The sequence below is a fragment of the Chiloscyllium plagiosum genome, unplaced genomic scaffold, assembly GCF_037043375.1.
Source record: "Chiloscyllium plagiosum isolate Xiang-an unplaced genomic scaffold, Cpla_swu_hap1 HiC_scaffold_4, whole genome shotgun sequence".
Taxonomy (NCBI): Eukaryota; Metazoa; Chordata; class Chondrichthyes; order Orectolobiformes; family Hemiscylliidae; genus Chiloscyllium; species Chiloscyllium plagiosum.
In genome coordinates this window covers 136434072-136460678 of record NW_028270142.1, presented here as the reverse complement: position 1 = coordinate 136460678, position 26607 = coordinate 136434072, and the positions used below count along the sequence as shown (strand labels likewise).

The 26607-nt window shown below is 42.9% G+C and overlaps 1 protein-coding gene across 1 annotated transcript in view; it reads right to left on the bottom strand.

The window, feature by feature from the left end:
* The window catches only part of cdh7a (cadherin 7a), a 329420-nt gene extending 315248 nt beyond the window's left edge, over nt 1–14172 (bottom strand). The window contains exons 1-2 of the mRNA XM_087986719.1: nt 13951–14172; nt 13554–13731 (exon numbers count right to left, since the gene is read on the bottom strand). The gene's annotated coding sequence lies outside the window, so the exon portion shown is untranslated. The remainder of the gene's footprint in view (nt 1–13553; nt 13732–13950) is intronic.
* Nucleotides 14173–26607: the final 12435 nt, after the last annotated feature.

Below are 26607 nucleotides of genomic sequence, written 5' to 3'. Positions count from 1 at the left end.
AAACATGGTCTGTTTTCACTTGAACGTCAGAGGCTGAGGGGTGCCCTGATAGAGGTTTACAAGATTATGAGAGGCATGGATGGAATAGCTAGTCACTTTCTCAAAGTAGAAATTACATGGCACAGATTTGGGAATACGATTACAAGGGGACATAGGTTTAAGGTAAAAGGGGGAAAGTTCAAAAAAATTGATGGAGGCAGAGTCTGGTAAGTGCCTGGAATACACGGCTAGAGGGGTTGGTGGAGATGGATACAATAGCAATGTTTCAGAGAAATCTTGACAGATAGATCAGCAGGCAGGGAATAGAGGGATAACAGACCATGGCGAAAGTGAGGACTACAGATGCTGGAAACCAGAGTTTAGATTAGAGTGGTGCTGGAAAAGCACAGGTCAGGCAGCATTGATTTTCCTGCTCCTTGGATGCTACCTGACCTGCTGTGCTTTTCCAGCACCACGCTAATCTAAACTCTGGATAACAGACCATGTCAAGGCAAAAGGTTTTTAATTTAGAAAGGTGTATCAGTGCAGGCTTGATGGGCTGAAGGGCCTGCTCCAGTACTGTACTGTTTTTTGTTCTTTCATTCTTTGTATAATGATGTTAAATTCAAATCACTAGCCAATTATTTGCAATTATTGTCAAATTTTTAAAAATTATTAATAAAAAATGAGTACTTTGAGACAGAACACAAATCATTATTATCACTAAATTTAAAAGAGCACGATATCATTAATTTACTGGATTTATTTTTGTTGTTCACCTATGGGATATGGGCGTTGCTGGCTGGGTCCCTGGTTTCCCTTGAGAAGGTGGTGGTGAGCTGCCTTCTTGAACTGCTGCAGTCCATGTGCTGTGCGTCCACCTAAAATGTCCAAAGACATGTAGGCCAGGTGGATTGGCCGTGCTAAATACAGTGTTACGGGGTTAGGATGGGGTACTTTCCGGAGTGTCAGTGCAAACATGGTGGGCTTCTATCTGCACTATAGGGATTCTATGAGAGAGAAAGAGTTAATGTTTGGTGTCCAGTATAATTCTTCATCAAAATTCTCTGGAAGTCTAAATTATCCTAAGTCCTATAATGGCAACTAGTGAAATTCCAACTGAGTTGGAAAACATTCAAATTGAACCATAGCCCTAATAATAGGCAAAGCGAAAATGATAATTAATTATTGTTAAAAACTCATCTGATTCACTAATAGCCCTTAAGGAAAGAAAGCTGCTGTCCTCATTTGGTCTGGCCGACATATGGCTCCATACCCACAGCAATGTGGTTGACTCTTGACTGCTCCTTGAAATGGCTCATCAAGCCACTCAGTTTGAGTGCAGTTAGGGATGCTCATCAAATGTTGCCATTAGCGTTGCCCACATCCTGTGAAAGAATCAAATGTTAAAATCCTCTTCCACCATCTGCCCTTGGCTGTCCACTCCAGTGAGGTGGCTCTCATCTTGTTCCATTCTTTGCCACACAGTTGTGGCCAGGGACTCTTCTCAATGGCCTCGCTCCCTGCTCTGCACTTTGACCTTGAGGATTTAACCTCTGGCCATCCCATTACTCTCCACCCTGAGAGTCAACTTGGGCCTTCCAGTGGTCCCATAAATCTGGCAATAATCACCTTCCCCTCCGATGCTCAGTTGGTCAGCTGAAGTCAGCCACCCTAGGCATGTTCCTCTCGCTGCTGCACACACTTTAAATTCTGTTCAAATTAGTTAAATTCACTCAATTAATTTGCCCTTGGTCCATCAAACCATGAGCAGAAGTCAATTGAAGTCACAAAGGTAGGTCCTGCTGTGCTGCAGTAATTAGTTTATTGAATATAGCAATGACCAGCAATCAATTAAGACCAATTAAAAATCAGGACCGAGAGCATTAAATCAGTTGATCAATCTGCCTTGGTTTCCCACAAATCGACTGATTTAGAAAGTTGAAGAATGGCTCATTTTCTGGTGAATAAATTTGTTTTCGCACTACCAGAAGGCCTCCTTCATTCCAGCCATAAATCGTCTCTCATCAATTGTGCTGATTCACAAGAGGTTTTACCCTTGGGTTTACACCAGTGAGAGTATGCAGCAACTGCTGAAAATGTGTTGCTGGAAAAGCGCAGCAGGTCAGGCAGCATCCAAGGAACAGGAGAATTGACGTTTCAGGCATAAGTCCTTCTTCAGGCTTATGCCCGAAACGTCGATTCTCCTGTTCCTTGGATGCTGCCTGACCTACTGCGCTTTTCCAGCAACACATTTTTCAGCTCTGATCTCCAGTATCTGCAGTCCTCACTTTCTCCTTGAAGAGTATGCAGCAACCTCACCTCAGTGGGACCACTGCTTTTTTGCAATACATTACCCACTGCAGCTGAGCTGGACTCTGGCAGCGACTACATTCTATCAACCATTCCGTCCCTGTTTTTGGAAACTGGTCTATTTGGAGTGGAAGACTACGCTTTGGGAAATATAATGGCCAGTAACTAAAATGTGGGTAGAACAGAAAGAGACAGAGAGAGAGACAGAGAGAGTTTACAAATGGATGTGAACAAACAGAGAAGCAATTAGCTCACATTGAAGACCTTGAAGAAGAATTAGAATTAGAATTAGGTTTATTGTCACATTTACTGGAGCACAAGGATCCAGGAGTACAGCAAAAAGTGTACAAAGTCACCATTTCTTACGCCACCTTAGTTATAAAATGTCAAGTATAAGTGATAAAAATTAAAACATAAAATTAAAAGATCAGCATTACAGTCCTTGTAAAGCCAGGTACAAAGATAACTAGGTACAAAATTTTAGGCCTAAGTTAGAAAAATAATAAGAAAAGGTGGATAGTGCCCCTGGATTAGTGAGGGTTTAGGGTAAACTGTTCAGTTCACTCTCCACAGATGCTTCTGGACCTGCTGAGTTTCTCCAGCAAATGCTCTTTATGTTTCAGGTTTTCAGCACCTGCAGTTCTTTGCTTTATTTTAGGGTATGAGTGTCAAAGCGAAGGGCCTTTTGTGAACAGAAGAGTGTCACGAAGAATCACAGAGGTAGGCCATCTTGTAACATTTGGAGGATGTAGTGATGGGAACCAGGTGACTACAAAGTTCTTGAATGGGGGTTGTTAACCTGGGCCAATCAGGAAAGCGTTGGCTGACCAATATAACCAGGAGAGCCCGGATGTCTCTGGAGAAGGAGCTTGCACCAACACCCTGGAGTTGTTCAGGGAGAGGTGGGCCGCAGGGAGTGGAGTGCATCATTTCTCCCTCCAACTCTATTTTGATGTAGTCCCTACCCTCCCCTTCACTGTTTTGATCACACAGCACTGCCCTCTGATGTGAAGGGCAATGTTTGTCACTGGCCACCCGGGTGTTTTCCTATCTTCCTGGTGGTGGAAATTGAATAAAGATTGGTGCACTTTGTGTCTTTCACTGTGTCTCACACCTGCACACACACACCATGGGTGCTGGGGATAAAATAAGCACTACCGCACTTAGGTGGTAGTGTGGGGGTTGAATTATGAAAAAAAAATATAACCAGGAGAGCCCGGGTGTCTCTGGAGAAGGAGCTTGCACCAACACCCTGGAGTTGTTCAGGGAGAGGTGGGCGCCGCAGGGAGTGGAGTGCATTATTTCCCCCTCCAACTCTATTTTGATTTAGTCCCTACCCTCCCCCTCACTGTTTTGATCACACAGCACTGCCCTTTGATGTGAAGGGCAGTGTTTGTCACTGGCCACCCGGCTGTTTTCCTATCTTCCTGGTGGTGGAATTTGAATAAAGATTGGTGCACTTTGTGTCTTTCACTGTGTCTCACACCTGCACACACACACCATGGGTGCTGTGGATAAAATAAGCACTACCGCACTTAGGTGGTAGTGTGGGGGTTAAAAGAGAAAAAAAAACAAAAGAAAAAAAAATATATATAACCAGGAGAGCCCGGGTGTCTCTGGAGAAGGAGCTTGCACCAACACCCTGGAGTTGTTCAGGGAGAGGTGGGCGCCGCAGGGAGTGGAGTGCATTATTTCCCCCTCCAACTCTATTTTGATTTAGTCCCTACCCTCCCCTTCACTGTTTTGATCACACAGCACTGCCCTTTGATGTGAAGGGCAGTGTTTGTCACTGGCCACTCGGGTGTTTTCCTATCTTCCTGGTGGTGGAATTTGAATAAAGATTGGTGCACTTTGTGTCTTTCATTGTGTCTCACACCTGCACACACACACCATGGGAAAAAAATAAGCACTACCGCACTTAGGTGGTAGCGTGGGGGGAAAAAAAAAATAAATAGGAGTGCTCCAACTCTATAAAAAAAAGTTAAACAGGAGTGTCATCCCTACCCTCCCCTTCACTGTTTTGATAAAAAAAGAGAAATAAAATATATAACCAGGAGAGCCCGGGAGTCTCTAGAGAAGGAGCTTGCAGTGTCGACCAATACCCTGGAGTTGTTCAGGGAGAGGTGGGCGCCGCAGGGAGTGGAGTGCATTATTTCCCCCTCCAACTCTATTTTGATTTAGTCCCTACCCTCCCCTTCACTGTTTTGATCACACAGCACTGCCCTTTGATGTGAAGGGCAGTGTTTGTCACTGGCCACTCGGGTGTTTTCCTATCTTCCTGGTGGTGGAAATGGAATAAAGATTTGTGCACCTTGTGGCTCTCACTGTGTCTCACACCTACACACACACACCATGGGTGCTGGGGAAAAATAAGCACTACCGCAGTTAGGTGGTAGTGTGGGGGTTAAATTAAAAAAAACAGGAGTGTTGCATTGTCCTTATAACTAGAAGAGCCCGGGTGTCTCTGGAGAAGGAGCTCGCAGTGTCCACCAACGCCCTGAAGTTGTTCAGGGAGAGGTTGGTGCCACAGGGAGTGGAGTGCATTATTTCCCCCTCCAACTCTGTTTTGATTTAATCCCTTCCTTCCCCTTCACTGTTTGATCACACAGCATTGCCCTTTGATGTGAAGGGCACTGCTTGTCACTGGCCACTCGGGTGTTTCCTTTCTTCCTGGTAGTGGGAATTTAATAAAGATTTATGCACCTTATGTCTTTCACTGTGTCTCACACACACACACACACACACACAACATGGGTGCTGAGGAAGATAAAAGAAAATAAACAGGAGTGTCAGAGGTTCTGCTCACTCTGAGAGCTGCCTCTGAGGGAGCTGGATCAGTGTGAGTGAAGGACCCTGCTCTTTTTTCCCTGTATTATAGAGGAGAGGAGACTGCTTCTGTTGGTGTCTTCCCATTCAGGAGGAGTTTATTTTGAAGTTTTTGTTTATTCTTTATCTTTTATTGAGAAGAAGAGAAAAAACTATAACCAGGAGAACCCTAGTGTCTCTGGAGAAGGAGCACACAGTGTCCACCAACACCCTTGAGCTGTTCAGGGAGAGGTGGGCGCCGCAGGGAGTGGAGTGCATTATTTCCCCCTCCAACTCTATTTTGATCACACAGCATTTCCCTTTGATGTGAAGGGCAGTGCTTGTCACTGGCCACTCGGGTGTTTCCTATCTTCCTGGTGGTGGAAATTGAATAAAGATTCATGCACCTTGTGTCTTTCACTGCATCTCACACCTACACACACACACCATGGGTGCTGGAGGGTGGTGGTGGGGGGGAGGCGTGGGAATGAAGACAAAATGAAAAAGGAAAAAGAAAGAAAAGATAAAAAAAAAGAAATATAGCCAAGAGACCTGGCCAAACTGGCCATAAACAGGTCCCGGCAGCGGGCCGTGGAGGGGGTCGTTAGGGCCAACTGCCTGCCCCTCTTCCGTGGTCACGTTAAAGCCTGGGTGTCCCTGGAGTTGTTCAGGGAGAGGTGGGCGCCGCAGGGAGTGGAGTGCATTATTTCCCCCTCCAACTCTATTTTGATTTAATCCCTGCCCTCCCCTTCACTGTTTGATCACACAGCATTGCCCTTTGATGTGAAGGGCACTGCTTGTCACTGGCTACTCGGGTGTTTCCTATCTTCCTGGTGATGGAATATAAATAACAATTTTCACACTTTTTGTTCTTCACTGTGTCTTACACCTGTACGAACGTGACATGAGTGCTGGGGAAAAATAAGCACCATTGCTGTTAAGTGGTAGTGTGGCAATTTATAAAAAGTAACGAGGTGATTGAAATCTCCTGAGTTGAAGGCTGATTCTGAGCTGCCTGAAAAAAAATATATAAACAGTGGATCTAGAAAAAGAATGTAAACAGGAAATGAGAATCTCCTCAGTTCAGGCGACTGATTCTGAGCTGGCTGGCCACGCAGCCAGTGCGCTACTGTGAGGAGATAGGAGCTCTGCCTTTTGGACTGAAAATAAAAGAAAAAAATATAACCAGGAGATTAGAATCTGGATGTAAGTTAGCTCGCTGAGCTGGAAGGTTTGTTTTCAGACGTTTCGTCGCCATACTAGGTAACATCATCAGTGAGTCTCCAATGAAGCGCTGGTGTTATGTCCCGCTTTCTATTTATGTGTTTGTGTTATTGATGCCATTTCCTGTGTTGATGATGTAATTTCCAATTCTTTTTCTCAGAGGGTGGTAGATGGAGTCCAAGTCAATGAGTTTGTTGATAGAGTTCAAGTTGGAATGCCATGCTTCTAGGAATTCTCGTGCATGTCTCTGTTTGGCTTGTCCTGGGATGGATGTTTTGTCCCAGTCGAAGTTGTGTCCTTTATCATCTGTCTGTAACGATACTAGTGAGATAGCGTCATGTCTTTTTGTGGCTAGTTGATTTTCATGTATCCTGTTGGCTAGCTTTCTGCCTGTTTGTCCAATGTAGTGTTTATTACAGTTCTTGCAAGGTATTTTGTAAATGATATTATGTTTGCTTGTTGTCTGTATAGGGTCTTTTAAGTTCATCAGCTGCTGTTTTAGTGTGTTGGTGGGTTTGTGGGCTATCATGATGCCAAGGGGTCTGAGTAGTCTGGCAGGTCATTTCCGAGATATCTTTGATGTAGGGGAGAGTGGTTAGGATGCACTTTATCTGCTTGTTTGGGTTTGTTGCTGAGAAATCAGTGGACTGTATTCATTGGGTGTCCATTGTTCTTGAAAATGCTGTATCAGTGATTTTCCTCTGCTCTTTGTAATTCCTCTGTGCTGCAGTGTATGGTGACTCATTGAAATAATGTCCTAATGCAGCTTTGTTTGTGGGTGTTGGAATGATTGCTTCTGTAGTTGAGTTCTTGGTCTGTGTTTGTTGTTTCCCTGTAGATGCTGGTTTGAAGTTCCCCATTGGCTGCTTGCTCTACTGCGGCATCTAGGAATGGCAGCTTGTTGTTGTTTTCCTCCTCATTTGTGAATTTTATGCCAGTTAAGGATAGTATTGATGGTCTTGAAGGTTTCTTCTAATTTGTTTTGTTTAGTGATGACAAAGGTGTCATCCACATAGCGGACCCAAAGTTTGGATTGGATTAGAATCTCCTCAGTTGAGGACTGACTCTGAGCTGGCTGGCCACAGCCAGTGTACTGAACAGTAGTCTATAAAGAGTGGCTTCGTGACGGAAAACAGCCTCTGTGCAGTTACTTAGACTCCTGAAAATGGAGAAATCTAAGGCATTCAATTGCCTCATATACCTTGTAGATTTAACAAAAGGTTCAATCTCAATAACATTAAAAACCTTGTTATTTCACAACTGATAGATTAATAAAGTAAAACTTTCAAATATCTGCATTAGATTGTCCTCAATCTTCGAGGGACATGAGGTGATCTTCATACTTCAAATTGTTATGACACCCCCCCCCTCCCCCGCTAATTATTTTTTGAGCCTGAGCACAATATTAACTGGAAAGCTACCAATGAACATTCAAGCACACTGAGAACAGGAGTGCTCATGGTCAGACGTAACACAGTTTAGAAACGTAGAAAATAGGAGCAAGAGTAGGCCATTCAGCCCTTCGAAGCAGATGTTTATTCAATATGATCATGGTGCTTGCCTTTGTCCCACATCCTGTGATCCCTGATTTTGTTGGGTTAAAGCTTCAGTATTCTCCACTTTAAAATTCCAGTTAAAGACTTTTAGTGTTGAAAGAGAAATTCAAATAGATTTACCATGATATTTTGTTTTGGTTTAAAACAATGATACTATGCACAAAGACAAGCACAAACGTAATAATATTCTTTATAGGGATGTATGTTGCGCACTCAGATTTACTGCTACTTCTGAAGGACCCCTCATACAAAGCACAAAAGTTTTGCAGGGACCACTATCAGTTTGGTACAGTCCGTTATAGAATTACCCTGTTTCAGCTCTCACAGAGTCATAGAGTTATACAGTACGGAAACAGATCCTTCAGTCCAACTTGTCCACACCAACCAGATAGTCTAATTCCCTAGTCCATTTCCCTTTAAATCCTTCCTATTCATATACCCATCCAAATGTTGCAAATGTACCCACCTCCACTACTTCCTCTGGCAGCTCATTCCAAACGCACACTACCATCTGCATGAAAAAAGTTACCCTTTAGATCCATTTTAAATCTTGCCCCCCTCACCTTAAACCCATGGCCTCCACTTTTTTAGACGCCCCTACCTCAGGGAAAAGACATGTTCATGCCCTTCATGACTTTATAAACCTCTATAAGGTCACCCCTCAGCCTCCGACACTCCAGGGAAAACAGCCCCAGCCAATTCAGCCTCTCCCCATAGCTGAAACCCTCTAACCCCAGTAACATATTTGTAAATCCTTTCTGAACCTTTTCAAGATTAACAATATCCTTCCTATATCACGGAGAGCAGAATTGGACACAGTATTCCAAATTGGCCTGACCAATGTCTTGACAACCTCAGAGGTAAATCTTTACCTTGTATTGACTCTGGAACCTCAACCCCTTGTGCTGGTTACTTTTCTGAAACTTCCGAGCTAATTTAGCTGATTGTAATTTCCTTTGCAAATGGTTTGCACTGGAGTGCATTGTCCACTCGATTCCAGATAAACGATCATCCAGCTGCTCTTCCTTTGCAAGATTCAAATCAATAAACCCGGGCCAGTTGCTGTTTTACAGTTCAAACTCTTCCAATCTGACTGTATTCAAAAAAAAGTGAACACTTTATTTCGGTGTTCTGGTAATTACTAAAGCGAGGCATTTTAATTATCTTACCTTCGTAACAATCATCCCTCAGGACATAACGTTATTTCTAAAATAGTAACATGCTTCAGGAAGTAAACATTTGCATCACCACAAAATTAACTCATAGTCCCTTGGCATGCTGTGGCAGGACAGGGGGATTGAAATATGGGAACTTGCCATCTCTTCAGGAAGAAAGGCCATAAGAAATGGGAGCAGGAGTAGGCTATTCGGCCCCTCGAGCCTGCTGTACCATTCAACAGGATTTTGGTCGATCTGACATTCTTCACATCCACTTTCCTGCCTTTTTCCACACAAACCTTGGCTCTTGGTTTGGGTGGATAATGGTCCAGTGGCATTATCACTAGACTATCAATCCAGAGAGCCAGGTCATGTTCTGAGAATCCCACCACAGCAGTTCGAATTCAATAATAATCTGGAAATAAGAGTTTAATGTTGACTATTGCCGATTGTCAGAAAAAAACCCATCTGGTTCATTAATGTCCTTTAGGGAAGGAAATCTGCCATCCTGACCTGGTCAGGCCTACATGTGACTCCAGACCCAGAGCAATACAGTTGATGCTTAACCACCCACTGGATAATTGGAGGTGGGCAGTAAATGCGAGACAACCGGTGATGCTAACATCCCATGAGCTTGAAAAAAGAATCCCCTGTTGATCAAGATGCAATCAAGAGTAATGTTTCTCACATTCACTTGTTTGGGGTTGGGTTGGTGAGGGAGGGGTACTGATACAAAGCAAGAGAGCAATGAGTTTATAGCATGGATATCCAGCTCAAACTGCCCTGTTCCAGTCTTGTGCTCCACATGAAACCCTTTTCACTTTATTTCATTTTATAGCGGTTCACATAACATATCCCTCATGTTCTCCATCTAGCTTCCACTGAAATGCTCTCAGCTTCGATATCAGCTTTGGATAGCTATATTTTTCAACATTTCCAGTGCCTTTTTTAAAAAATTCATTCATGCAATGCCAATGTTGCTGGCTAGGCCAGCATTTATTTGCCCATCTCTAATGTCCCTCATAACATATGGAGACTGAAACAGTGCACTGTTAGCCCAGTGTGCTTTAGCCAAGCTATTAAGGAAATACTGAAGACTTCAAGGGAAAGTTTAATAGACAGAGAAAGGATGAATTAGAAAAATTTGCACTTTCTTGGACAAAGCCATAATAGTAAATAATAAAGTCAGCATTGTCCCACAGGACTAGAGTGCTGTTCTCTCATTATAGGGAGAGATGACTGGGGGTGGTTGTGGTGAAACGGTTAAAAATTATGTCCCAATACATGTGTGAATCTAACCGGAATGGAGGTGTTGCTTAGTCCCGTGTGAATCTTATTACACACCTCCCCGTGTGAATCTTCTTATCTGTATGTAACCAGAATGGAATGTGTTTTTTAGCCTTGCTCTGCTGTTCACATGAATGTTTATATCTGGAAAAGAGTATATCAGCTGGAAAAGTCTCCAGTTCGGTGAGTCTGCTCCGGGGTTACGTTTAACCGCCGAGCGTGGGTTGTTGGCAACCGCTCTACGAGAACTGATGGCTCCCAGTTCCGGTAACATGTAGAGTGAGTATAAGCCAGACCCGGGAGTCTGCTCCGGGGTTACGTTTAACCGCCGAGCGTGGGTTGTTGGCAACCGCTCTACGAGAACTGACGGCTCCCAGTTCCGGTAACATGTAGAGTGAGTATAAGCCAGACCCGTTGTAAGTATGAGACCTGGTTGTGGCGACGCTGCGGGGAATAAAATGCTCATATTCTAGCAGACTCGCCTCTTGGTCGTTTGTTCTGTGTCAGACTACTCTCCTACGAACCTGACCTTGAGAATTTTTTAAAACAGTGGTTTAACCTGAAGGTTACCACACCTTAAGCAAGGGGTGAGACTGAGGAGGAGGGACTGTCATGGAAAGCTCAACAAGATAATGAATGATGAATGTATGCATTTTTTTATTCTTACGATCCTGAAAGCTCCTTTGCTTAGCTTTAACTAACAAGAGTCGTGAGTTTGGTGCTGGAAAAGGGAGCATTCAAGGAGCAGGACAGCTGACATTTCAGGCAAAAGCCCTTTATCAGAAAGGCTGAACTAACAAGAGTCAAGTGTAGCTTTTATTTGTCATTTGTACATGTACAACTGATACAGTAAAAACGAGACAGCTTTCCTCCGAGACCAAGATGCTACATGGACAACACAAACTATACAATCATACACAGGGCGGCAAGAAGTGCAAAACACACGAGACAGCACAGTGATTTCTGACGCATCATGACAATAGGCACAGTTGTGTACAAATTACAGTGCAATAAAAGAATGATAATTAATAAAACATGAAGCGGGTTAATAAATACACATCAAACACATTATCTATTAACCTTAACCAGTTCATTATAAACTCAGCATCACTCGACCATCCAAGGTTTTTCAGGAGTTCATCCCAAACAATGCTTGAGGTTCTGGGTATCACAATGGGTGGGGAGTGAGAAATGCCAGCTTTGGTTGTGGCTTCTTGCAAACCAGAACCAGTACATACTGACCTGAGTAAGATTAACTACAACGCTTTTGGCATCAACTTCCAGAGAGTGCAGGAACAATCATCTTATTGATGAATCAAACTGTACCCAATGGGGCATTTTGATTGTATCCAAAATCTCCCAACGTTGCTGACCAGTTGACCACCTTCCTCATTTCACATGATTCAGGCAACAAATAATTATTTGTTACTTATTAAATTGTTCCTGCAACAACTGCGTCAGATGTTATGGGGAAGCCTGTACAGTAGTTGGAGAGGAATTCTAATGTGGGTGGCCCTTGTGATTGTAATTTTGCTAAAGCAAGAGATTTTATGAAGAAAAGAAACACTGACCAGGCAGTTCCTGAGAAGATGAAATAGAGATTTTTATTGATATCTTTACTGACATGAAATGTTTAGACAGTGTTAATACAAGAGAACGGTTCTAAAAGTCTCAATGATCCACATTGAGAGACCAAAGACTAAAGGTGATTGGCAAAGGAGCCAGAGACAACAATGAGAAGGAACTTCATATTCAACAATTGGATATAACTTGAAATGAAGAGCCTGGTCTGGAAGCAGACTTGACAGTAGTCTTCAATCAGGAATGGGATATATACTCACAGGAGAAAACTGTTGGGATAGAGGGATAGAACAGGATGACTCCAACTGGATTTGTCTGCAAAAGAGCAGGTGAAGATTTGAAAGGCTGAATGGCCTCCCTCTGTGCAGTACTATTCTACAGACAAAATTTTCCTTTTCGAGGCTTAGTTTGGAGGTGGTCTTAAAAATGGTTGACATCTCACAGGTCCCAGTGAGGAGCAGAATTTCCCTGCCTGTCCACCCATGAAATTTGATGTTTTACCTTTCCATGAATATGTAATAAGCTGAGAGGAAGGTAATTGTGTGAGAAATCTCCACACACACCCAAGGGCAGAAGTCCCTCTTGCTTTTACAGCCCCTTCCACACACAACTTCATCAAAAAGAAAAGTCAGCCCTTTGGGTGAGGACCTTGCTAATAGGTGGGTTATGTAACTGTACATAACATTGAGTGTAGCAGCATCTAGTATAGTTAGCTTTGACTTGTTGCACTCGAAGGTTGAGTTATGTACAAATATTAATAAACTCAGAACATTAACATTTCTCCTGTCATAGTCATAGAGTCATAGAGTCATACAGTATGGAAACTGATCTTCCAGCCCAACCAGTCCATGCTGACCATAATCCCAAACTAATCTAGTCCCACCTGCCTGCTCCTGGCCCATATCCCTCCAAACCTTTCCTATTCATGTATCCATCCAAATGTCTTTTAAACGTTGCAATTGTACCTGCATCCACCACTTCCTCAGGAAGTTCATTCTACATGTGAACCACCCTCTGTGTAAAATCTTTGCCTCCTATGTCTATTTTAAATCTCTCTCTCCTCGCAGCTTAAAAATAAGCCCCTAGTCTTGAAATTCCCCATCTTAGGGAAACGACAACTCTATCTATACCTCTCATTATTTTATAAACTTTTCCAGGTCACCTCTCAACCTCCTACACTCCAGTGAAGAAAATCCTAGCCCATCCAGCCTTTCTTTATAACTCAAACCTTCCTGAATGGCCTCTTCATCCACTCAGCTTATATTCCATTCACACATACACAAGCCGCATGGTTCGTATGGAAAAAAAATGTATACGTCCCCAATCCTGCATCTCAGCAGTGTCTTTTCATGATGAGCACGTTTGCCCAGAATCATGGGGCTCCATTGGATAAAAGCTACCATACAGCTGCATGACGCATTGCCATATCTTGGAGTGATGCTGAGTAAAGTCAATCTCTTAACATTGTGCTTAAACAGTTGAGGCTTGAAGCTACCTGGTTATGGGCAATGTTGATTCAGACAGTTTGAGCAGATACATCTAATGACTGTTCAGAAGCAGCAGGGTCATAACAATCATTAAAAGGCAAGAGATTTTAGTTCCTTCATCACCCTCTTGACCACAGTCCTTTGTACATTTGTGTCTGACTTACCAGAGCAGCGCTTGGCTTCTTTACTATTGTCATCCTTTATTCCCCATGACAGATTATGCAGGTGGAACCACAGGAGAGGCATACACTGTGTTTCGAGGTGATAAATTAGTGGCTGATTACCACAGCACATTCAAGCTTCTCACAGTCTTCATGAAACTAAAGGCAGTTGTCTCACATGCTGTGAATACAATGTTTAATTTTGTGTGGTTAATAGAAAAGGAAAAAATGAAAGCACAGAAATAAATAATCGTGATTGGGACATGATTCTAGTGCTGGTGCAGCAACGGAGCCGAAGAGTCAAGTGAACCATGTATTCTCACAAAACAGAACTGCCTCATCTTTTCCACACAACATTAAGCTCAGTTCAAAAGCAATTATTTTGAGTACAGGCACCTACCTCAGTCAATGCATTAGAGCTACACCCCCTTCAGATCTTTTTTTTGTCAGGTTTTTCAGTAATACGTTCAGACACTAGTGCCAAACTAGCTATGACTGCTTAAACAGACACACTCCAGGATTTGTGTTGTTCCCTGTCAAGAAGTGTTGATGAAGGGATTCAGAGTGGAATTCGACATCTTAGAAACTACTGCTTACTTTTGTCTTCATGACTTGATCTATATTTGCTTCTTTGAACGGTCTCTGCCTCTTTCACTCTCTCTCTCTCCTTCTCTCTCTCTCCCTCTCTCTCTCTCTCTCTTCTTTCCTCTATTTCTCTGTTTACATCTATTGATCCATGTCCTCTTGAATGTTCAGCTCTGTTAAAGGCGCGGTGTGGGGTTGGAGGGGGGAAGGGGAGAAAGGAACTGGAATCGGCCAATTAAGAGATGTGTCTGGATGTCAGTAACAGGAGATGTACACTGACAAACACCCAGCCTGAATTATTAATGACTGTCAGATTGAAATGTTAGAACCCCGCACTTGAATAAATATAACCAGAATGATTTAAAAGGGGGACATTTTCTCTCACAGCCTTATTCTCCTCTCATCACCATCGTTTGCATAAGAAAACATGTATCTGCTGCAGCATCTGTAATTAATTCAGACAGGAATGAAGTCCAAAAATTCATTTAATTAACCATAAAGGGCCAAATTTGAAAGCCTTGAGGTTTGAGAATATGTTTTCAAAGTCCAATATGATCAAAAAATAATTACGTTTACCTTGAACTCAGAATAAACAATTTATGCTTTGGAAACAACTGTGCTATATAATGATATTAAAAAGAAATTCCATTTAATTTTGCTCTACATCAATTTTGTGGACAAATCCGCAATTACTAAAATTGGATCTAATTATGATCAATTCAAGCGAAAATACAATGGATCTTTGCTTTGCTGATTAGTCTAATTCAATATTTTTGATGGACTTCCAACCCTTTATAGTGAACATTAAAGGAATATTACTTAGCATGAAAGGTGGAAAATAACAATGGGTAGGATGGTAAGGATTAAACAATGAGCCCATAAATGTATTTCATTGTGAAGCATCACTTCATTACAGTATGGGAACACAACAAGCAGGAGCTGGAGAGATCAGTTGCACCCATCTCCAATTCAATCAGGTCATAGGGATACATTCATGTCCTTTCTAATTACACACCCGATGCTTCTTGCCACAAAGTCATCAGCTGCACATTCACAGCCCTTTGGGATAGACAATTCCAAACATTCACAACTGCATGAGTGAAAAAGGTTTCTCCTCATTTCAAGATGGCGGCGGAGTAGGATTCCTGATCCAGAGCTCCTCTGTGCTCCATTTATTCCTTTTCTTATTTTTTTTCTCTGTTCATGCAGTTTTTCCCCTTTTCTTTCTTTCCACTTACACCCTGTCCTCGGACAGCACAGGTGGCAGCAAGGTGAAGCCCAAAGGCAGATGTGAAGTGAGGTCCTGTGTCATCTGGGGGGACTCCTGGCCTTGAGATGAGGGACAGTGTGTACTCCTGGTCTCGAGGTGAAGGACAATTTGTACTCCTGGTCTCGAGGTGAAGGACAGTGAGGACTCCTAGTCTTGAGGTGGAGGACAGTGTGTACTCCTGATCTCGAGGTGAAGGATAATTTGTACTCCTGGTCTCGAGGTGAAGGACAGTGAGGACTCCTAGTCTTGAGGTGAAGGTCAGTGTGTACTCCTGGTCCTGAGGTGAAGGACAGTGCGGACTCCTGGTCTTGAGGTGAAGGACAGTGTGTACTCCTGGTCTTAAGGTGAGACACAGTGTGTACTCCTGGTTTCGAGGTGAAGGACAGTGTGTACACCTGGTCTTGTGGTGAAGGACAGTGTGTACACCTGGTCCTGAGGTGAAGGACAGTGCGGACTGCCGGTCCTGAGGTGAAGGACAATGTGTACTCCTGGTCTTGAGGTGAAGGACAGTGTGTAACCCTGGTCCTGAGGTGAAAGACAGTGCAGACTCCTGGTCTCGAGGGGAAGGACAGTGTGGACTCCTGGTCTCGAGGTGAAGGACAGTGAGTACTCATCTACTCAGTCAGCTTTTATTTCTTTTCTGTAATGCTGAACTTTTAACTTTATTTCTTTATTTTTCCAACTTATTCCTCAGACTTTGTCCTGAGGCACCTTTGTAAATAAAAGATGGTGCCGAAAATGGCGACTTTGTACCCTTTTCACTGTGCTCCTGTAATCCATGAGTCCATGTGACAATAAGACCTCATGCTAATTCTAATGAGCTGATATGGTGATCAATGCCCCCCTCCACCATTTCAACACTGGCGTGACAGCACCTACCCTGCTTGTCCTTGAAAAATGTCATGCTATCCAACGTGATCACCTCTTATGTATCTGAAATGCAGAGAGTATAGATCCATTCTGTTTGATCTCCTGTCATAGGGTAGCCCTTCTCTTACAGGAATCGATCTCGAGATCCTTTGATTTACAGAATCCAGAATGTGAAGTGCAGTTGCTTTTATACATTATGCAAAATGTAAATGTTTACTTTACCAGTGCCACAAGTTCTCAAGGCGTGGGTCTTGAGCAGGTAATGGCTGATTCTTCAAAAGATGACAGAGTCATTAATGTTGACACACAGGAAAATACTAGCCTCAGCATAACTGGGCAGCTTATTGTTTGATCTAGCTCCCAACTGTGAGAGACCTGTGGATCAGAAGCTAACAGCATTGTCACAACATCAAGGTGTTTCCTCACTTGTCAAGTTCTGGCCTACCTGCTGGGAATTTCCAGCATTCTCTTTGCATTTTTTTTCAATTAGATCAGCGTTTTGTCTTCCTTCCTAATAATTTCTTAAAGGATTTCACCACCACAGAAAGGAGCCCCTCCCCTACCTCCAACAGATCGGGTTATACCTCCCACCTAAGTAGTAGTTTGATCCAATAGTAGATTTTATTTGGAAGAGGTGTTGGGAAATGCTGCAGTAAAGAGCATTTACTGCACCCTAAACCATAATTTGATGAGTCATAAAGTCATACAGCAAGGAAACAAACCGTTCAGTCCATTTTGTCTAGACTGACTAGAAATCCTAAACTAAACGAGTCACATTTGCCTGCCTTTGGCCCATATCCCTCGACACCGTTCCTATTCATTTACCTGTACAAATTTCCTTTAAACGTTGTAATTGTACCCACCTCTATCACTTCCTCTGGCAGCTATTTCCATACACGCACCACCCTCTGCGTGAAAAAGTTGCCCCTCAGGTCCCTTTTAAATCTTTCCCCCCTCACCCTAAACATAAGCCCTTGGTTCTGGACTCTCCCACCGTGGGGAAAAGACCTTGAGTATTTACCCTATCCATGCCCCTCATGATTTTATAAATCTCTGTAAGGTCATCCCTCAGCCTCAAACATTCCAGTGAGAAAAGTCCCAGCCCACCCAGTCTCTTCTTATAACGCAAACCCTCCAGTCCAGGCAACACCCTTGTATATTTTTCTGTACCCTTTCTGGTTTAGCAACATCCTTCCTAGGGCAGGGTGACCAGAATTGTACACAGAATTCTAAAAGTGGCCTCAGCAATCTCTTGTACAGGAAAGTGGCCACATTAAATCATCTTTAACACAGAACAACAACTTACACGAGCCAAAACGTATTGCCCAGCTCATGCTACTCAAACAGGTTAGTTAGCTGTTCATCTCATGTCTGCTTCAGTGACTTTCTCGAAGTTAACTTGGCTTTTCCAGCACCACACTTTTCAACTCTGGTCTCCAGCATCTGCAGTCCTCACTTTCTCCTACAACATTTGACTACAAGGACACAACAGCAGTAATTGGATGATTTGAAAACTAAAATCTACCAGCTACCAAGCAGTAAGCTTCAAAGATGCCCTGATAGCTGAGAGAAATCTTTGGCCATGTTGTTCCTGAATTTTAGTTGTGCCTCTCCATCTTGTCATCTCTCTGCTCTCCTTCAAAACCCACCTACTAAATTATTACTTTCAGTGGTCTCTCCTCACCCTCCTTCCTCTTTTCTTCATTATTTGTTTTGTGCTTTGTATAGACTTTGAAGCTATCATTTATCACAGAAGGGTGGCATGGTGGCTCAGTACTGCTGCCTCGCAACGTCAGGAATCTGGGCTCGATTCTATCCTTGGGTGACTGTCTCTGTGGAGTTGTCCGTTTTCCGTGTGGGTTTCAGCTGGTTTCCTTCCCCAGTCCAAAGATGTGCGGGTTAGGTGGATTGACCATACTAAGTTGCCTGTAGTGTGCAGGCTAGGTGGATTAGCAATAGAAAATGTGGGGATAGGTACAGTCGTGGGTCAGTTACAATGCTTTTCAGAGGGTCAGTGTGAACTTGATGGGCTGATTGGCCAGTTTCCATACTGTAGAGATTCATTGAAGTGTTAGAGTGGAGAAAGAAGCAATTCAGTCCATATGCCTCCACCAGCTCATTAAATGAGCATCATGATGTCGCACCAACCTCCTGCTTTTTCCCCATAACCTTGTACATTATTTTTATCCAAGTAATGCCCTCTTGAGTGCTTCAATTGAGCCTGCCTTCACCACACTTCCAGGCAGTTTATTCTGTACTTTAACTACTCTCTGAGCGAAAAAGCTTTTCCTTACGTCACCTTTCATTTGTTTGTACATCATTTTGAATCTGTGCTGTTTTGTTCATTTTTACTTTTCAAAGCAGTTCAGGTTCTCCCTATCCGCTCCATCCAGATTTGCAAAACCTCTATCAGAACTCCTCTCGGCTTCCTTCTCTCCAAGGAGAACAATCCCAACTTATTCCATCGCTTCCCATCACTGAAATTCCGCATTCCCAGGAATGGGCGTTACTCATGCATCAGGGACAGACAATGGAATCGCAATCTTGTCACTGGACTTAAAAAGTTCCTGAGCTGCTGGATAATGTTGTGGGGATGTGGTTCAAGTCCCACCATAGCAGATGGTTAAGTCTGAGTCAATGCAAATCTGCAATTAGTCCATGTCACCGTTATTTTTTTTAAAATTGGTTCACTAACATGCTTTAGGGAAGGAAATCGACCATCCTTACCTGGTCTGACCTACACATGAACCACAGCAGAGTGGCTGACTCTGACTTGCCCCTAGCAAGACACTCACTTCAAACTGCAATTAGGAATGAGCAATAAATGATGGCTCAGCTACAGATGCCTCCTTCCCATATATAAAACAAAGGGAATAGATAGGTTAGATAGAGAGAAACGATTTCTAGTGATTGGACAGTCTAGGATGGGGGGAGATTATCATTGAATTAAGGAACATTTTGTACAAAGGGAGAAGTGGAGTTTTGAAACTCTCTTCTGCAAACGACAACAGATGCAAGTGTTAATTTGAAAATTAAGACTGGTAAATTTTCAAAGGGGTTACGGATTATGAGTCAGAGGAATTAGTTCAAAGATGAGCCATGCTTAAATGGTGGAGACAAGTAGATGGGCTAAATATCATTCTCTTGTTGCTGTTTTCCTGTAATATTCATTCCCCAGTGTGGAAATCTCTTCGTTCAATGAGCACAAAAATTCACCAAGAAATTGAAATGAAAAATGACATGCAGAGCTAGTGTGCTTCTGGAACTGCAAAGATTTATTTCCCAATCAAGAAAGTAAATAGAAGATGCATTTTCTAAATGAGTTACAGAGATGCAACACAGTGTGCTCTCCACCTTCACAACTTTGGAATGCTTTTAACAATTTAAAATGTCCTTATAAATATAAGGAATGAAATTTGAGAGATTGGCATACCTAGTAGAAAGCAGACTGTTATTGGATTTGCAATCTGAGCACTGTTTATTTCTCAAGTGTGATCTTATTAACTGTTTAATATTGAATACTGTTCTTACCCCATGAAAACCGATAGATTCTTTATGGCATAATATTGTTACATGTGGTAATTTCCTATGCGGCCCAGTGCCTATAGCAGTGGCTGATGCTACTTTGCGAATGATGCCTCAGGCATGATAGATAATGAACATTAACAGTATCATTATGCTCCCCAGATTCTGGCTTTTCCAGTTTCAGTAGCTGTGTATAACAGGATCAGGGCAGTACATAGAGATTAAACGAAATTGAGTTTTGCTACCAATTTAAGAAGGAACAGACTGATTTCACTCAAAAGCAAATGTGAATAATAGATGTCATCCACATTCGAGTTTGTTTGCATGTATATGTCACCTTAATGTCAGAATCGGCAGAAGAAAGAGAGAGCTCAATTTTAGCTGCAATGGTAGGTGGGATTTCTAACAGCAGAGAGTACAAAAGAAATGCTCAGAGACCTCCAGAGGTTAAGTATATGGGCAACAAGGTGGAAGATGGAGTATAACATGGGGAAGTGTGGAATAAATTGTACCTTTACTCCAAGGAAAGCTACTGAGCACGTGCAAAAGGACCTTGGTCATAATGACATCAGATCACATGGAATTAGAGAAATCAGAATTAACGTGGCTCTGAGGAAGGGTCACTCAACCTGAAACATTAACTTGGATTTATCTCCACAGATGCTGCCAGATCCGCTGAGCTTTTCCAGCAATTTTTGTTCTTGTTTCTGATTTACAGCATCTGTAGTTCTTTATTCAAGTGGAATTCGAGGTTGCCTCTGTAGCAAGTTAGGTGGATTAGACATGGGAAAATGCAGGGTTACAGGGATAGGGTAGGGGGATGGGTCTAGGTGGGATACTTTTCATAGCATCTGGATTCGATGGGTCAACTGGCCTGCTTCCATTAGGATTCTGGTAAGGTCAGGGAAAGTAGTAAATTTTGAAATATTCTGTACTTATCAAAAAAGTTAAAAGAAGCAATGTTGTTTCTTTCCCATTAAACAAGGGTGACACTGTGGCTCAGTGGTTAGCACTGCTGCTTCATAGCTACCAGGGTCCCAGGTTTGATTCCAGCCTTGGGTGACTGTCTGTGTGGAGTTTGCACATTCTCCCCGTGTCTGTACGGATTTCCTCCCACAGTCCAAAGATGTGCGGGTCAGATGAATTGGCCATGCTAAATTGCCTATAGTGTTAGTTGCATTAGTTAAAGGGAAATGGGTCTGGGTGGGTTACTCTTTGGAGGGTCGTTGTGGACTGGTTGGGCCGAAGGACCTATTTCCACACTGTCGGGAATCTAATGTAATCACTCCAAGTAGGATGTTTGCTCTTACCATCCTCTGTATACAGTTAAGTTCAATAAAGCTTGGTGCTATTCACTTAAAGATTTTATATTACTACGTGGTGACAGTGGTGACCAGGAACAGAGAACTTGAGGTGGACAGTAACAGCCTGAAGATCAGATCGATGTAAACTATCATGATGGGACTGCTACCATGATTCTGACATCAGTAAAAGAGAAAATACCAATCTAATGAGCAGTGTGTTCTCAGATATACACTAGAGAGCTGTATTTATTAACTTACTATGTAATGAAATGAAGATTAAAGTGCATAAAGAATTGAAAAGCCTGACTTAGTGATAAGGATCAAGCCGCCTCAGGGAAAGTACATACACAGGCACCTCCAGCTGAGATACTCCAGGTGGTATCTCAAAGTGCCGATATAAAGCACAAGAGAAAACATCAGCAACAGTAAAGCTCAAGTCCAGACAAACGATCCAAACCTAGGGATGGTGAGTATACCTGAAGTGAAGAACAGTTTGAGTAGGGGACTGGCTATCGGTGGACTCTTAGCATACATAGCCACCAAACCGTGGACTGGACAAGATCAGGTAGAAGTTGAGGAAGGAGGGAGGAGAATGTCAACAGCAGGGTAAGTGGATAACAGCTGGAAGAAATCCATCAGCCACACTACATAGAGTGTGATGGAAATCGATGTACTTACAGAGACAGGGTGGAACAAAGAATTCAAAAAAATCCATTGCCAATAAAGGAACAGGCTTCAGTCAGTATGATGGCTCAGTGGTTAGCACTGCTGCCTCACAGCGCCAGGGACCTGGGTACAATTCCAGACTCGTGCGACTGTCTCTGTGGAGTTTGCACATTCTCCCCATGTCTGCGTGGGTTTCCTCTGGTTTCCTCTCCCAATCCAAAGATGTGCAGGTCAGGTGAATTGGCCAAAAGCTAAAGAATTGCCCACCATGTGTAGGCTAGGTGGATGAGCCATGGGAAATGCAGGGTAACAAGGATAGGGCAGGGGAATGGGTTTGGGTGGGATGCTGTTCAGAGGGTTGGTGTGGATTCGATGGGCTGAATGGCTTGCTCCCACACTGTGAGGATTCTATGAAAGTTACTATGAAGATAATCTGATTCACTCATGTCCTTTCGGGTAGGAAATCTGCTGTCATTATCTGGTCTGTATGTGATTCCAGACCCACAGCAACGTGGTTGATGCTTAACTGACCTCTGGGCAATTAGTAATGAGCAATGAATGCTGGTCTAGCCAGCAGCATGTGTCCAATTAATTAAAAATGCTGATCATTTACTTGAATCTGAAAAGTTAGACCCTCTTATACTTTTGGTTTCAAGGAATACTATTCTTCAGAACTCAGTTGTTTCTTTTGACAAGAATCAATACTTTCATGAAGAAAATGTCTACAACTTATACAGAACCTCTTAGGAGATGTAGCAACAGTGACCAAACCCACAGTTAGAAGGATTTCCTCCCAGTATAGACAGGACAAGCACTGCTGCGAAACGAGGAAGGGAATCACGCTGGCTAAATGAATAATGGAAATAAACAAAGTTTTAAAACTCTCCACAGCCAGTAAGGTGACCCCACGATCACAGAAATCCAGAATTATGAATTTGGAAAGATAGGTTGAATGTTGCAAAGAGGTCTCAGAGTCTCAATGCAGACTTAACGAGCAAAGAACAAGATGAACCACTGACACTTAGAATTTTTTCAGGTCAGTACAAATCAGTAACCACTGACACTTATTATTCTTAAATTATTCAAAATGGCGCCAGATTATGGTGACTGTTGAAGTTTCTCGCTGTATTTTACTGTATTATTCACCATAAAGTATAAGCGCCAATAAATTATTCAATTCAATAAATCATTTAATTCAATATTTGAGTGTTCAGTAATCATAAACTTCTATCAATGTCAGTTGAGATCTGGAAATGAGTTTCATTAGCAGTTCATGGAGGGCCTCAAGGGGTCTTTCATTATAGAAACAGAAACACAAACTACAGAAATCGTGCAACCTTGAAGCCTGAAGAAAATTGGTGTCTAAGAACAAGGAGGACCTGCTATAGTTGTATCGGACAGCACACCAGGAAAACAGATCTGGTCTCTGAGGGCCGAAATGCTTGCGATGAAGGAGGTAAAACAAATTTTTCCTCAATTTTGAAACAGGATGTGGACATCACGGGCTGGGTCAGCAGTTGTTACTCAGCTATTACTGTGGGTCGTGTGGAGGCCAGACCAGATAAGGATGGCTGTTTTCCTTCTCAAAAGGTCATTAGTGAACTGGATGGGTTTTTAATGAAAATCAACAATGGTCCAGATTTTATTGAAATCAAATTTTACCAAATACCCATGTGGAATTTGAACCTATGCTCCCAGAATTATTGTCAGGATTTCAGGATTATTAGGCCACTGACATTGCAATTATGCCACCATCTCCCCATAATCAATTTTTGGAAAACATGTGTTGTAGATTAGATTACTTACAGTGTGGAAACAGGCCCTTCAGCCCAACAGGTCCACACCAACCTACCCAGACCCATTCCCCTACACCTAACACTACGGGCAATTTAGCATGGCCAATTCACCTGACCTGCACATCTTTGTGACAGTGAGAGGAAACCGGAGCACCCGGAGGAAACCCGCACAGACACAGGGAGAATGTGCAACCTGTGGCAGGAATTGAACCCGGGTCTCTGGTGCTATGAGGCAGCAGTGCTAACCACTGTGCCACCGTGCCACCTGCTGTACTGCACGATTAAATTAAGGCTATTATTGTTCAGAAGAACTTCATTGAGATGTATTAGATTCTGAAGGAGCCTGATGGGGTAGACACGAAAAGATTGTTTCCCTGAATCTCGAACATAGGGACAGAGTCTCAAGATAAAAGAGCAACATATTAGGACAGGGGTAGGGAGAAAGCAGAGGATGAATCTGTGAGGTAAGAACAAAAATTGGATCGCTATTTAAGAATAGTTAAGCCAGTGATTGACGCAAAAGAAAATGTAAGGATATTGAAACAGGAAGTGCGCATGGGATTAGGATTGTCCAGTGTGCAGATTGAGGACAACAACAACTCCACAGCATTAGGGTCCAAACCAGCTGATTCAATGCTGCTATTGTGCTGAGGGTGACACAATAACATTTCTTTATTGAAGCACCGTCTTCTTAGCAGAGTCCAATACCCAAACTGGGAATTATGCCCCAAGTGTTTTTGGTTAAAAATAATAGTGAGGCACACAGATGTGAGGGCATTTGGGTAAAGCAAGGCAGCTAACTCACCTCCAGTTTCTCCAAAAACACTGACAATGCTCAAGGAGCTTGACACCGTCCAGGACAAAACAGCCCACCTGATCAGAAACCCAACTTAAACACTTATTATGTTGACCATCATTGCACAGAGACAGCAGTGTGTGCCATCTTCAAGATGCAGCAACTTCCCAAGGCTCATCTGGCAGCCCATAACCTATACCAGCTAAAGATGGTCACCAAGTTACAGATCATCCTGCCTTGGAAACATACAGTGATTATTTCATTAATGTTGGTCAAAATCCTGGAACTTCCTTCCATCTGACTGTGGATACACCTACAACCCAGGAACTACTTAAAGAAGATCTCAAAGGTTAAACTAACCAGCCAGGTCTAAATCCGATGAACAAATTTAAAAATAAAGAAATAGAATAATGATTAAGTCAGAAGGTATTCTTATTAGCAGGAGAGTTTAAATTTAATCATTCGAGCAACACAGCACTAAAGATGTAACAGAAGTGAATGATTAATGCAGTGATTGGGATTGCAGCCAAATCATAGATGACAATAAACATAAATAAGGTGTGGGCAGGATTTCTATGATAAACTATTGATGTATTGGAATGAGTAATTGATGAAACAGTGTTAAAATCAATCAACATTCATGAGCCAAATATACCAATCTCACTGTAAAGCATGTGAGACAAACATTGCTTTAACCTCTTTGGTCAAAAATTCTCGCTGACCATCATTCAGTTGCTTTTTAACAAACATTAACACAGAAAATAAATCTCAGGCCACAGGCTCAAAATGCTGAAACCGCATTATTTTTCTCATAACTCTCTTGTGAAAATCAAGCTTTGAATACTGGTTTGTAAATGTGGCATTTGCTTAAGTTCCTGCTAAAATTTACAAAGGTGACAATTTATGGATCTCTGGGCATCATCAGGTACCATCATAACTCAGGGATGCAAGGCAGTCTGCTTTCATAGGAGAAAGTGAGGGCTGCAGATGCTGGAGATCAGAGCTTAAAAATGTGCTGCTGGAAAAGCGCAGCAGGTCAGGCAGCATCCAAGGAGCAGGAGAATCGACGTTTCGGGCATAAGCCCTTCTTCAGGAATGAAGAAGGTGTGCCAAGCAGGCTAAGATAAAAGGTAGGGAGGAGGGACTTGGGGGAGGGGCATTGGGAATGGGTGGAAGGAGGTTAAGGTGAGGGTGATAGGCCGGAGAGGGGGTGGGGGCAGAGAGGTCGGGAAGAAGATTGCAGGTCAAGAAGGTGGTGCTGAGTCCGAGGGTTGGGACTGAAATAAGGTGGGGGGAAGGGGAAATGAGAAAGCTGGAGAAATCTGCATTCATCCCTTGTGGTTGGAGGGTTCCTAGGCGGAAGATGAGGTGCTCTTCCTCCAGGCGTCGTGTTGCCATGGCGATGGAGGAGGCCAAGGACCTGCATGTCCTTGGCGGAGTGGGAGGGGGAGTTAAAGTGTTCGGCAATGGGGCGGTTGGGTTGGTTGGTGCGGGTGTCCCAGAGGTGTTCTCTGAAACATTCCTCAAGTAGGTAGCCTGTCTCCCCAATGTAGAGGAGTCTGCTTTCATAGAGTCATACAGCATGGAAATAGACCCTTCAGTCCAATCAGTCCGTGCCGAACATAGTCCCAAACTAAACGAGTCCCACCTGCCTGCTCCTGGCCCATATTCCTCCAAACCTTTCCCAACCATTCAAATGTCTTAAACGTTGTAACTGTATCCACGTCTACCACTTCCTCAGAGAGTTCTTTCCACACTCAAGCTACCCTTTGTGTAATAAAATTGCCCCTTATATCTTATTTAAATCTCTCTCCTCTCACCTTAAAAAGTGTGTCCCTGGTCTTGAAACTCCCCATCCGAGGGAAAAGATAACGGCACTGTGTCTCTGTGAAAGTAATCTTTAATAACTCTCAAAGGTAGTCTAAAGTCACAATATTTTCAATAATCTTCACTTGTGCTATCGAAGGAGAATAAAACATAACAGAGAACTACAGGATCATCAAAGAGCATCCAGATAACATTAGCCTGTGCTGTGTTAAAACTTCATATTACCCTCCCCCTTGATTTTCACCTTCTACTGACTTCTCTGTCATTTACCCTTACCTAGCCTCTTCTTAGGTGTAGCCACACTAATTGGCTCCACACTCACTCGTACTGAGTTCCCCATTTTAGTCAAACTCTGGATAAAGACATTTTTCCAGAATTCCTTGTTGGATTCAGTGGTGACTGTCTTATTTTTATTGTG